Source organism: Vicugna pacos, chromosome 6 (genome assembly GCF_048564905.1).
Source record: "Vicugna pacos chromosome 6, VicPac4, whole genome shotgun sequence".
Classification (NCBI taxonomy): Eukaryota; Metazoa; Chordata; class Mammalia; order Artiodactyla; family Camelidae; genus Vicugna; species Vicugna pacos.
The window spans coordinates 68837020-68849089 of record NC_132992.1 but is presented as its reverse complement, the minus strand read 5'-3'; the positions used below and the strand labels follow the sequence as shown (position 1 = coordinate 68849089).

The following is a 12070-nucleotide window of genomic DNA, read 5'->3' as shown; positions in this document are numbered from 1 at the left end:
TGTCATAAATCGTTCTCTGACACTTTATCAGTAATTATGTTCCCAAGTGGAAAGGATTAATGATCTCTGAGTGGCAATGACAGTTCAGTTCTGCGGAGGTAACATTCTGAACACAAACAAGGGGTAATATGAATCCTTCAACAGCAAAAGAACAGATTTTTTGAATGCAGAAGTTAAATCACCTAAGGTATGTTTCAGACAAAGATGCTATAAAAACATCTCCAGGACTCGCGCTGGGGCAAAAAGGGAAATCATGAGATACTACGTTTCAAAGTGTCATGCTTCACAGTCTGTTCACAGGGGTGGATGCCTGGTCTATAATTAGGGTCACCAGTGCGAGGTGCCAACTGACAAGCTGACAAATTTAGAAAGTACGTAGTCAATTTTGTCAGTTTGATGGCTAATTGACAAGAATGCAGAAAAAAATATAGATTTACACAAGTTTGCCAAAAGCATGCGCTCTGACCTCAGGATGAATAGAGCTATTTAAATGAAAAAAGTCACCAACACACTCTGAAAAGCTCACTGATGACACGGTAGGTCGTGCATCCATCAAACCTCCGAGGGGTGCAGATCAGGTAGAGACAGTGAGCTCAGTAGCAGACAAGCACCAGATGCCAGAAGATAAGCATCTTGATTAAACTCACCTGCCATTTAAAATCTAACCCATTTTATTGCACATCACCAAGATGCCTAGTAACAGATCTTTAGACCAGTGTTTGAAAACAAATTTATAGCCTCTTTCTGTGGTCCTGAATTTATTCTCAACTCCTTTGCGATCTTAAATGACAAATACATACAATATGTACATTTACCTGAAGTGAAAAAGTATACCAAAATTATACTACACATATGAGGTAAAAGCACAAACAAAATGCATGGGAAGAATAAAAACCAAAACCAGGATAGTGGGTCCTCAGAGGCAGAGAAAGGGCACTACTCCGAGGGAGGAAGGCTGGGGCTTGTTAACTGTTCCACAGAATTGGTAAACGTTCTATTTGTCTAGTGTTGTGGGAGGGTCCATGTGGACACCTGTCATATCATTCCCGATACATTTTTTATATTTGAAGTATTCGTGGTAATTTTTGAAGAATAAGAAGCAAACAAGGAACTAGAAGTTTGGGTACAGACTATTCTAAGAAAACACAAGGGACCGCTGCTTTGCACTATGGAATATACACCTATACAAGGGATGGTTTCTGGGCTGGCAGTCCAAGACCCTTTTCAGCGTTCACAGCCCAAATAGGTTGATGAAAAGGCAAAACCTCCAGGGAAGTAAAAAGGAGAATCTGAAAGCAGTGCATTTCATTCTCACGTCTTTGCGTATGAAATCACTACCTGTAACCTGTCCGGAGCGAAGAGGGTGTCAGTCAGCACCAGCACGCCCTGCCAGTTTCATTTAACCGGAGGACTTTGCCTCCCTTCGCAACCACTCCCACGTTCCCTGGGGGAGAAACTAATGGACTACTAAAAATAAAACGGGGATTAAGTGAATCACTTCGGATGTTTTGGCTCCCAACCCGAACTGGCTTAAACAAAAAGGAAATGTTACTGGCTCAGCTGCTTGGACTTCTGGAGGAGGAACAGGCTTCAGGGCTGGCTTCTCTGTCCTCCGCCCTGTGTGACTTCTTGCTCAGCCTGGAGCCACATCAGACCTCACAGCAGCACAGAACCACATCCCGAAGAGAAAGAGAGGCAGGCTCTTGGGGATGCTCTGTTTTAAGCATGAGAAGACTTCTGCCAGAAGCTCCTGGCAAACCTACTCTGGAGTCTCCTTGGCTAGAACAGGATTACAAGACTATTCTTGAATCCCGCCCTCTGGCCAGTTCATGCCCAACAGCGGCTGATGCCTCCTCCACGATGAGTTCATCATCGACACAGCGGAGATGGAACTGCCCCTGACCAGGGCCCACCCTGGAGCTGCAGTCAGTTCCACAACCCCATCACATGGTGGGGGCGGGGGGGGGGGGGTCGCGGGAGGAGACGGGGTGCACAATATGGATCCATCCCTAATGTCTATCTGCTCCTATTTACAAGGAATGGCCTGAGCAATTCTGTGTTAATCAAAAGGTTAAATAAATTATAATTAGGATATATCTGTTTATGTATATAAAGCTTGACACTCAAAAATCAGACAACCAAGTGAATTAATCCCTTTGAGAAAAGCAGATTTTTAAAAACTTGGTCTTAATACCTCCATTGCTCCAATGAGAAACTTCAAGACAGAAAGCCAGCACTTTATAAAGCAAGTAGGTCAGAGGAAGTGTGGTACAGTACTTACTATACTCTTGTGCCATAGCAATAGACAGTTAGACAGCATCTGTATTAACAATGCACAACCTGGAAAAAAAAGAAGAGAAATAGTAAGTACACAAGAAATTCCATTAAAAATAGAGGCATAGCTTTGACAAAAGTCTTATTTTTTTTCTGAAAGAAGGAAACCAGTCATTTTAAAGTAAGTAGCTGCACTTAAATTAGAAATTAGAAAAAAAATACCTGCAGTATTAGAATTCCTCTAAATATTTTGAAGTTAAAATCATCCACATCTTCTGTAGATTCAGCCACCCAAAAAAAAAAAAAAAAAAAAAACCCCAAACAAAAAACATTTTAAGCAAGTAAAACTGCCCTGGACTACTATTTATAAAACTAAAACAAAAGCAATTATTAAACAGATCTCAAAAATCACGGAGTCTACCCCCTACAACATATATGCAACCTGCTGAATTCAATGCAACTTGTAGTTAGATAAACCAGCTTTAATTTCTAAATTTAAACTCAGGGATCTGAGGAAATAGTCCTCAGAAAAAAAAAATGCACATAACTGATTCAAATATTTGACACTGCATCTTAACAAAATCTTTGAATATTCAGCTTACTATGGAAGGCTAAAGAAACAGAGCCATAGAACTGGGGACTCTAAGGTCCTGGGGTGTCTTTTAATGTTCAGAAGTAGCAGGTAAGAACTTTGTCTCTATGCAGACCCTGGGACAAGTAACAACACAGCAAGTCACACTCTTAATTAAGAAGGCCTTAAAAGCATAAAATTCTAAAGATGTAGTGGCACTTCCTGGGGATGGTGTGCCTTGACAAGGTGGAGGATAGCTATTCTCCAGGTACCTACAAATACCACGTCCAATTTCATTTTCTTCAGTGTATGTAAGATTCAGCCATGTTGTTGGCATTTGCTATAGTTTCTAGAAGAAGGAAAACATTTTCCCTTTACCCTTCCCTCTCAGGTTAATTCTTGGGAATCTGCAAATTAAACTGATAAAGACAAATTAATAGGAGAAAAGGCAGAGTTTCTTTATTGATGTTAATATTTTTACATGCATGGGGATGCCACAGTAAAATGAAAACCTAAAGAGACTATTAGACCCAGGGGCTCATATACTGTATTAACAAAGGGCAATAAACAGTGAAAAAGTGACTAAACAAAGGAAAAGGGGGGGGGGGCTCCCAAGGATGATAAATTGTGAGAAGGTAATTAGGAAATGTATGGTAGAGAAGGATTGTTTAGTAAGATTTGTTCCACAGACTCAAAAGTCTCCGTGATAAGAATCGTTCTCTCCTCCCTAGTATGGGAAATAGGGTAACCTTTACAAGTGGAAATGTATGCCCTGCTTTCAGGAAGAAAGGGGATGGCAAAAAGCTCTTCCTGTGTCTGCTGCCTCTCAGTGTCCTTCAGTTCAAAATAATCTTCATGCTAAAGTAGCATATTCTAGGGTGGGATCTTCTGATTGGGTTCATAAAAATTAAAACAAAATAAATAAAAACACTATTAAAAGAATAAAGGTGCAATCTCAGAAAGGAAGCTGGTATTTACAATACATGTATCCACCAAAGGACTCATTCAGAATATATAAAGAACTCCAAGAAAATAAGAAAAAGACAAGCCACCCAAACAGTGTATCAAAATGGCCAATAAGCTCAATGGCGTTCACTGCCATGAAAACACAAATTAAAACCACAATGAGATAAAATTACACACTGATCCAAATGGCTAAAACGCAAATATCTGACAACACCAAGTCTCAGGATGTGCGGCAATTCACCTCGCATACACTGCTGTGGGGGTGGGCACTGGAAAACTGTTCAGTAATAGCTGATAAAGCAGAACATAAGCTGGCCCAGCAAGTCCACTCCTACGGAAATACCTATCAGGAATGCACATAACCAGGTCCTAAAGACATACACAATAATATTCAATTCTTTGAATTTGGCATTAACTGTAATAGCCAAATCCAGTTAACAAATTAATTGTGGAATATTCATCTAATGAATACTATACAGCGGGAATCAGCCAACTTTTTCTGCCAAGAGTCAGATAGTAAATATTTTAGGGTTTGCAGGCCACATAATCTCTATGCCCCGGTACAACTACTCAGCTCTGCCTTTGGAGCGCAAGAGTGGCCACAGACGATATGTAAATAAATGGGGGTTGCTGTGTTCCAATAAAACTTTATTTACAAAACCAGGCAATTTTTTTGCATGCTATACAGTAATGAATATAAAGGAACCATAACTAATGTGGCAACACAAGATGAATCTCACAAACATAATACTGAGACCAAGAAGCCAGGCCATGAGAGAGCATGCTGTATGATTCCGTTTTATAAAGTTCAAAACCAGATAAAACCATGTAAGTCAGGATAATCCTGGCCCTCTGAAGGGGGCAGTAAAGCATGAGGGGAGGGAGGAGGGGAGATTCAGGCAGGCTAGGAATCCTGGATTCCCCGCTCTGAGTGGGGGTTTCCTGGTTATGCTCAATTAGGAAGATTCATCAAAGTGTCCATTTATGATGCACTTGTCTTTATATGTGTTACACCTGAATAAAAAGTGAAATATATTAGTTAGTCGTTTTGTTTTTTAAGTAAATAAGAATGAGAGCCAAGAACATAAGTGAATGCTTTCTCACAGCCCGCTCGCCCCAGACATCAAACACTGATGCAGCAGCCGCCCTGTGCCCTCACTAGGTGAGGTCCTGAAGCAACATCCCTTCCCCTGTATTTACTGTGATGTCTGTACAACTAAACCTCTGTTCTGAGTCCCGGGTAGCAGCGTGGAGAGTGCGCTACAATTAGGACACACCAGGAGTGGCAGGACGAGAGGGAAGTAACAGATGGTGGGTGAAGAGACTGGTGGAAATAAGCCCCTACACTGTACCATAATCTGCTGAATAATTTCTACAGAACAGAGAAGCAGCTTAGAAACACAATTTGGAAGTTTACGGCACTCTTCTTTTGGACAAAAATAATGACATTTTAAAAGCTGACTAGAGCTCTTGAGAGACTGTTCGAACGGATTTTGTTTCCAAAACAACAACTTCTTCCAATTTAACAGGCTAAGTGGGCAGGAAGTTTCAGCCTTTCAAGTGAAGAAGCAAATCTGACCGATAACATAGTCTTGACTTTCTAGGTCTACATATTTTAAACAATTTCTATACCTTGATTTCATCTCTTCCCTCTATACTATGTCTGAAAACTTGATTAGACATTGTAAGCTCCCAGACATCATAGGAAGCCATTAAATTACCACGGCTGTAACCAAATATATTAGGAGAGGCAGAGATTATAAAAATGCCAGGGACAACAAGATCACAGGCATCACATTACAAGGATTCACATGCTATCAGGATGGGCTTACATCATGAGTGAAACAAAGAGAGAAACAGTAAAGAAAAAGTAAGTGAAAAGAACTCACTGTACTGTATTCACTGCATAAGTGCAAGAAACTGAACCAGACGCTAGAAATGCAAAGATAAATTTCTTGTCTTTAAGGAGCTCACAGTTACAAAGAAGATGACAAGCCTATGCATCAATAATTTAAATCAAGTGCCACAAAAGTTACACAACATTCACAGGTGCTATGGAGCTATGAATGAACAGGAGAGAATTATTATATATAGGAGGAGTGAAATGCAAGTGGGGACAGGAGGGTGAGAGAAGGAAGTCTTTACACTGCAGCTGAGAGTTGAAATGAGTTTTGAATGACTAAAGATGGGCAAGGTACGAAGGGGACCACAGTATTACTCTAGGCAGAGAAGGGAATATGCAAAGGCATGGAGGCGTGAATGAGAATAACAGAAAATCTGAGGCAACCAGAACATGGTGAACAAAGACAAGCCAAGGCTGAGATGATGAGAGGACCTGTCAGTTACAGTAACTTCCAATTCTGTCCTACAGACACTATGGAGCCAGGAGGGTGGGAACTGGTGGAATGAGAATGGAATACAAAGAACGGGGGAGTGACAGGTCTCCAGATACATCTTTTTACATAGTTTTGATGTTTATAACCATGGTGATGTTTCACCAAATAAAAAGCCATATCATCAAAATCAAACACTATGTGACGGTAACTCAAAAGGAAACACAATCAGTAACAAGTGAACTGTATTACAAAGGTGTAAGTAACCACACTTAAGGGAGTTCAGAAGGAAAAACCAACCTAACCAATTTGGAAACCAGTTCTTGGCTATACACTCTGAGACTAGAGACAAAACAAAGAAAGGGAAAAGGCCAGAACGAACTGTATGGTGTTAAGACTAGAATCAGAGATATTCCAGTCTTTAATACATACTTCAATAGATGATAGATATTGATAGAGGTAGATATGTGTATACACACACATATATATATGTCTATGTGTAAATATATATATACATTTCCTAGCTCTGTCCTCTGAGAGACTAGGAACAGTGATACTCCTTTAGCAGTGAACACCCCTATCACCCAAATATTGGCTTCTAAACAGCATCCTGCCATGAGAGGAACTAGGACTACTTAGAGAAATGTCTGGCTGCAAAGCTAGGACGGGGAAAGTACCAGATGAACCTAGAACATCCTATGATACAACAAAGTAAGGAAGCGCTCAAACAAGATGAGGATTTACCAAAGGACACTGGAACCAACCTGAAGGGGCCAAATCTGGGATAACCTGAGCAATAAAATAAAAAAAAATTATGTTGATGGATAATAACTTACAGGATAAAACAAATACCTATGAGTCTATATTGATAAAAATAAGTCACTGACCACACAAAAAAAAATGGGAGAGAAGGCCAAGCCCTTCCCTGCAAGAAAATATCAACTGATAAATTTTTTTAACAATCATAGAAATAGAAAAGCCACCATTTGACAAACACCACAAATTACAGAAGACAAAGGAAATATATCAACTAAATGCAATGTGAAATCCTAAATGGGATCATGATCCACACATAAATATTACTGGGATAGGTGACAAAATATGAATAAGGTCTGTAGCTCAATTAACATTATTGGACATCCCACTGATTTCTGGATTTTGGTAAGTTTATTATAGTTACACAAGACACTAGCATATGGGAAGGTAGATGAAGGGTAGGGAGAAACTGACCTATTTTTGCAACTCTTTAAAATCATTCCGAAATTAAAAGTAAAGAAAAAAAAAAAAAAAGGAAGGACTAGATGAGAGATTGTGAGTCAGGATATTCTTAATCCAAAATTTGGCTTCAGGCCTTCTTCTCTCTGTGCCACATATTAAAGCTGATAGCTTGACATTAAAAAACACAGAAAAGGCTTATATATACATAAATGTGTAAATAAGAAGCTTGAAAGTAATGAACACAGAGTACTGTAAATAACCAACCAGAACTGAAAAAAGAACCAGACAGAATTTTAAAATTAAAAATATGATAACAGAAGTTTTTTTTTTAAATTCATTAGGTGAATAAATTATGCTTGAACACAGATGAATAATGGATTAGGAACTGGAGGACAGATCTAAAAAAAGTATTCAGAATGCTTCCAAAATAGATACAGAGACGCAATCATAAGGGACATTGGATGGTGGAGTGAACAGGCCTAACATCCACCTTAGAGGAATACTAGGAGAAGTAATGGAGAGACTCAACAGTGTAAATGACACCAGTCCTTGAACCCAGAAAGACCAATACACAACAAGCAGAGGGGGAAAGCAATATGCAGGGACATCAGAATAAAACTGTAGAACACACACACACACACACACACACACACACACACACACACAAACACATAAAAAAAATTTTAAGAGCCGCAAAGAGAAAAGAGAACCACCCACAAATGAACACCAGTGAGAATGATGGTTGATTTCTCGACAGCAACGATGGAGACCAGAAGAGGATCATTATCTTCAATGAAATAACAGAGACAGCTATCAACCTGGAATTCTGTAACTAAAGACAAGTCCTTCAAGAACAATAAACATTTTCAGCCAAACAAAGCTGAGACGTTACCATCAATTGACACACTGAATTATAAAGGAAGCGACCTTTGTGCAGAAGGAAAAGGATACCAGACAGAAGACCTGAATGGCAAAAATGAATGATGTGAAGCCTCACACAAGACAACAGTTAACAAGCAGATGAAAGATGCTCAACCTCATAAGTCATCACAGATAACAAGTTAAAATCCAGTATGGGACCACTACATACCCACTGGAATAGCTAAAATTAAAAACCATGACAGCAAGGACACGGAGCAAACAGGACTCCCTTATACCTTTGCTGGAGTGTTAACCGATACAGACCCTCTGAAAAAATGTTTGGTAGATCTACTAAAGTTGAATGTATGCATGTGTTATAACTCAGCAATTCAACTCCTAGGTGCACAGCCCACATAAAAGGACACATGTGTGACAAAAGATCAATAAGGATGTTTGCAGCAGTGCAATTCACAACAGCCTCAAATCGGAAACAACCCCAGTGTGTATCCATAACCGGAAGAAAAAATTAACTGATGAATTCCATACATTGGAACACGGTAGTTACAAAAAGAAAATCTTGCCACCTGCAACAATGTGAACATATAATGCTAAGAGAAAGAAGCCATATAGAAAGATACATGTTGTATGATTCCTTTTACAGCAAGCTCAAAACCAGGCAAAATTAATCATCAGTGATTATAATGAGAAGTCAGAACATGTACTTCTAGACTGATAGATTCTTTGACTTCTTGATCCGGGAGCTGGTTACATAGATGAGTTCAATTTTTGAAATTGGTTGATCTGTCCACAGATGATTTGTCACCTTTCTGTGTGTATGTCCTACTGCAGCACAAATTTATTTTAAAATATAATAAATGATGGGGGAAAAAAAAGAATGAATGATAAGCAAAGATATTGGCAGGAGTATTACAGAAAAGATGCTGTGTTCCTTTCACTGCAGCCCCCTCAGGTGGCACACAATTTTGATTTGAATTTTATTGATGATGTCCACATTGATGAACTGATTAAAGTAATATATGCCAGACTTCCTCACTACAGAGCTACAAACACTTCTCCATTTGGTAATTAATAAATATTCCTTAGGGGGGGTACTCTGAAGCTATGTGAATATACTGTTCCTCATCAAGCTTTCAATTAATCAATCCATTCATTCATACATTTGTATTATTCATTCATGTATTCAGTGGATTATAATATATTATTATCATGGTTTCTTATAAATGATTATGACCTTTATTTGTTTTGTAGTCCAACCTGTCCCAGATTTGGCCAGCAGAAAACCTTTCAGATGGCATCTAGGTCATTCTTACATGACCGCATCATTCTTTAAGCATTTCCTTAATTTCTAAAACTAGATGTTTCAGTCTCATTTTGTACTTTCTATTTCTCCAAGGAGCTCTGGTTCCTTTTATTGGAGGGTGGTATTTAGAAATCAAGATTCAAGTCAGGATCAAGATGGCAGAGGAGGAAGACACTGAGCTCACCTCCTTCCATGGACACATCAAAACTACTACTACATACAGAACAACTTTCTCTGAGAACAATCTGAAAACTAGTAGAACAGTTCATCTACAGATAAGGAAATTAAGAAAAAAACACACTGAGATGGGTAGGAGGGACAGAGACACAGTCTAGTTAGGACCCACACCCCCAAGGTGACAACCTACAAGCAAGAGGGGTATCACTAATTTGGAGGTCCTTCCTAGAGAGCAGGGGGTTCAAGCCCCACAATGGGCACCCCCACCCAGGGGACCTGCACCAGTAAAACAAGCTCCCATAATGTCTGGTTTTGAAAACCAGCAGGGTTACATCAGGGAGAGCCAACGAGATGTGAGAAATCTTAAAGGGCTCATGCACAAACTCACTCACTCCAAGTCCTAGTGCAGAAGCCGCAGTCTGAAAAGCATTTAAACCATAAATGGAGATTCAATGGCTGATGTTAGGGCAAGTGCTGAAGGGGCAGGGATCTACTAGAACTTCCTTCCAGAGAGAAGTACTGACAGGTGTCATTTAAAAAAACATTTTTTAATCCTCTCCTGGCCTGGCCCTGGTAGGTGCCATTTCTGACATCTGCCATGTATCTAGCTAGCACCACTGACCCGATCCCAGCATCCCCCTATGGACCCACTCCAGCCAGGGCCTTCCCAGAGTGGCTCCTGTCCTGACACACCAACAGGGACAGTCTCTGCTGGGATGGGCACACCTCCAAAGCAGGTCCCGCCCCTCCACGCTGCTGCGTGGCCTAGGCCCAGATTGCCGCCCCTCCCCAGTGCCACCTCACGAGCCCCGACCGACCTACCAAAGCAACTACAGCGGTCATGGCCAAGCCTTATAATAAGCCTGCCCAGGGGCCAACCCACCCAACAGCACATCCACAGAACAAGTCTTGATAAATTTAAGAAGACTGAAATCATACCAAGTATCTTTTCCAATCAGAACAGTGCAAAACTAGGAAATAACTCTAAGAAGAAAACTGGGATTATACTGTACAGCACAGGGAAATAGATACAAGATCCTGTGGTCGCTCACAGCAACAAAGAATGTTCATGTATACCTGAAAAATTGTGCTGTACACCAGAAATTGACACAACATTGTAAAATGACTATGACTCAATAAAAAATGTAAAAAAATAAAAGTGGAAAAGATACAAACACATGGAGACTAAACAGCATGCTATTAAACAATCAATGGGGTAAAAAAGAAATCAAATAGGAAATTTAAAAAAATATCTGGAGACAAATGAAAGGTTGGAAGGTTGTGTTTAACTTTCCAAAAATCTATGGGACACAGCAAAAGCAGTTCTAAGAGAGAAGTTTATAGTAATATAGGCATACCTAAAGAAACAGGAAAAATCCCCAAAAAGCAATCTAATCTTTCACCTAAATGACCTACAAAAGTAAGAACAAAATCAAAAGTTACTAGAAGAAAGGAAATAACAAATATTAAAGTGGAAATAAATAAATTGAGACCAAAAAAAGTAGAAAAGATCAATGAAACTAAGAGCTGACTCTTTGAAAATACAAACAAAATAATCAAGTAAAAAATGAAGGGCATAAATAAATAGTCTGAAATGAAAGAGACGTTACAGCTGATACCACAGAAATATAGAGGATCATAAGAAACTACTATGAACAATTATTTGCAATCAAATTGGAAAACCTAGAAGAAATGGATAAAATCCTAGAAACTACAATTTTCCAAGAACCAGGAAGAAATAGAAAATCTGAGTAGATCAATCACAAGTAGTAAAACTGAATCAGTAATTACAAGTAATAAAATTGAATCAGTAATTAAAAAAAAAAAACCTCCCAATAAACAGAAGTCCAGGACCACGCATCTTCACGGGTGAATTCTACCAATCATTTAAAGAAAAGTTAATACCTATCCTTCTCAAACTATTCCAAAAAATTGAAGAGTAAGGAAAGCTTCCAAACTCATTTTACAAAGCCAGCGTTGCCCTGACACCAAAACCAAAGGACACTACTAAAAATAATAATAATAACAAAATAAAATAAAAAATTACAGGCCAATATCCTTGATGAACATACATGCAAAAACTCTTAAGAACATACAAGCAAACTGAATTCAACCGTATTTCAGAAGGGTCACACACCATAATCAAGTGGTATTTATTCCAGGAATGCAAAAATGGTTCAACATTCACAAATCAATTAGCATGATACACTACATTAACAAACTGAAGGATAAAAATCACATGATCATCTCAACAGATATAGAAACAGCTATTTTCATACAATTCAACACTGATTTATAATAAAAGCTCTCAACAAAGTACGTATAGCGGGAACATGCCTCAATGTAACA

The 12070-nt window shown here is 39.1% G+C and overlaps 1 protein-coding gene across 14 annotated transcripts in view; it reads right to left on the bottom strand.

The window, feature by feature from the left end:
• Positions 1-12070, bottom strand: part of SIPA1L1 (signal induced proliferation associated 1 like 1) — a 339090-nt gene that overhangs the window by 177500 nt on the left and 149520 nt on the right. For all 14 annotated transcript variants that reach the window (XM_072963345.1, XM_072963338.1, XM_072963348.1 and 11 more), the window contains one exon: positions 2282-2340. The gene's annotated coding sequence lies outside the window, so the exon portion shown is untranslated. The remainder of the gene's footprint in view (positions 1-2281; positions 2341-12070) is intronic.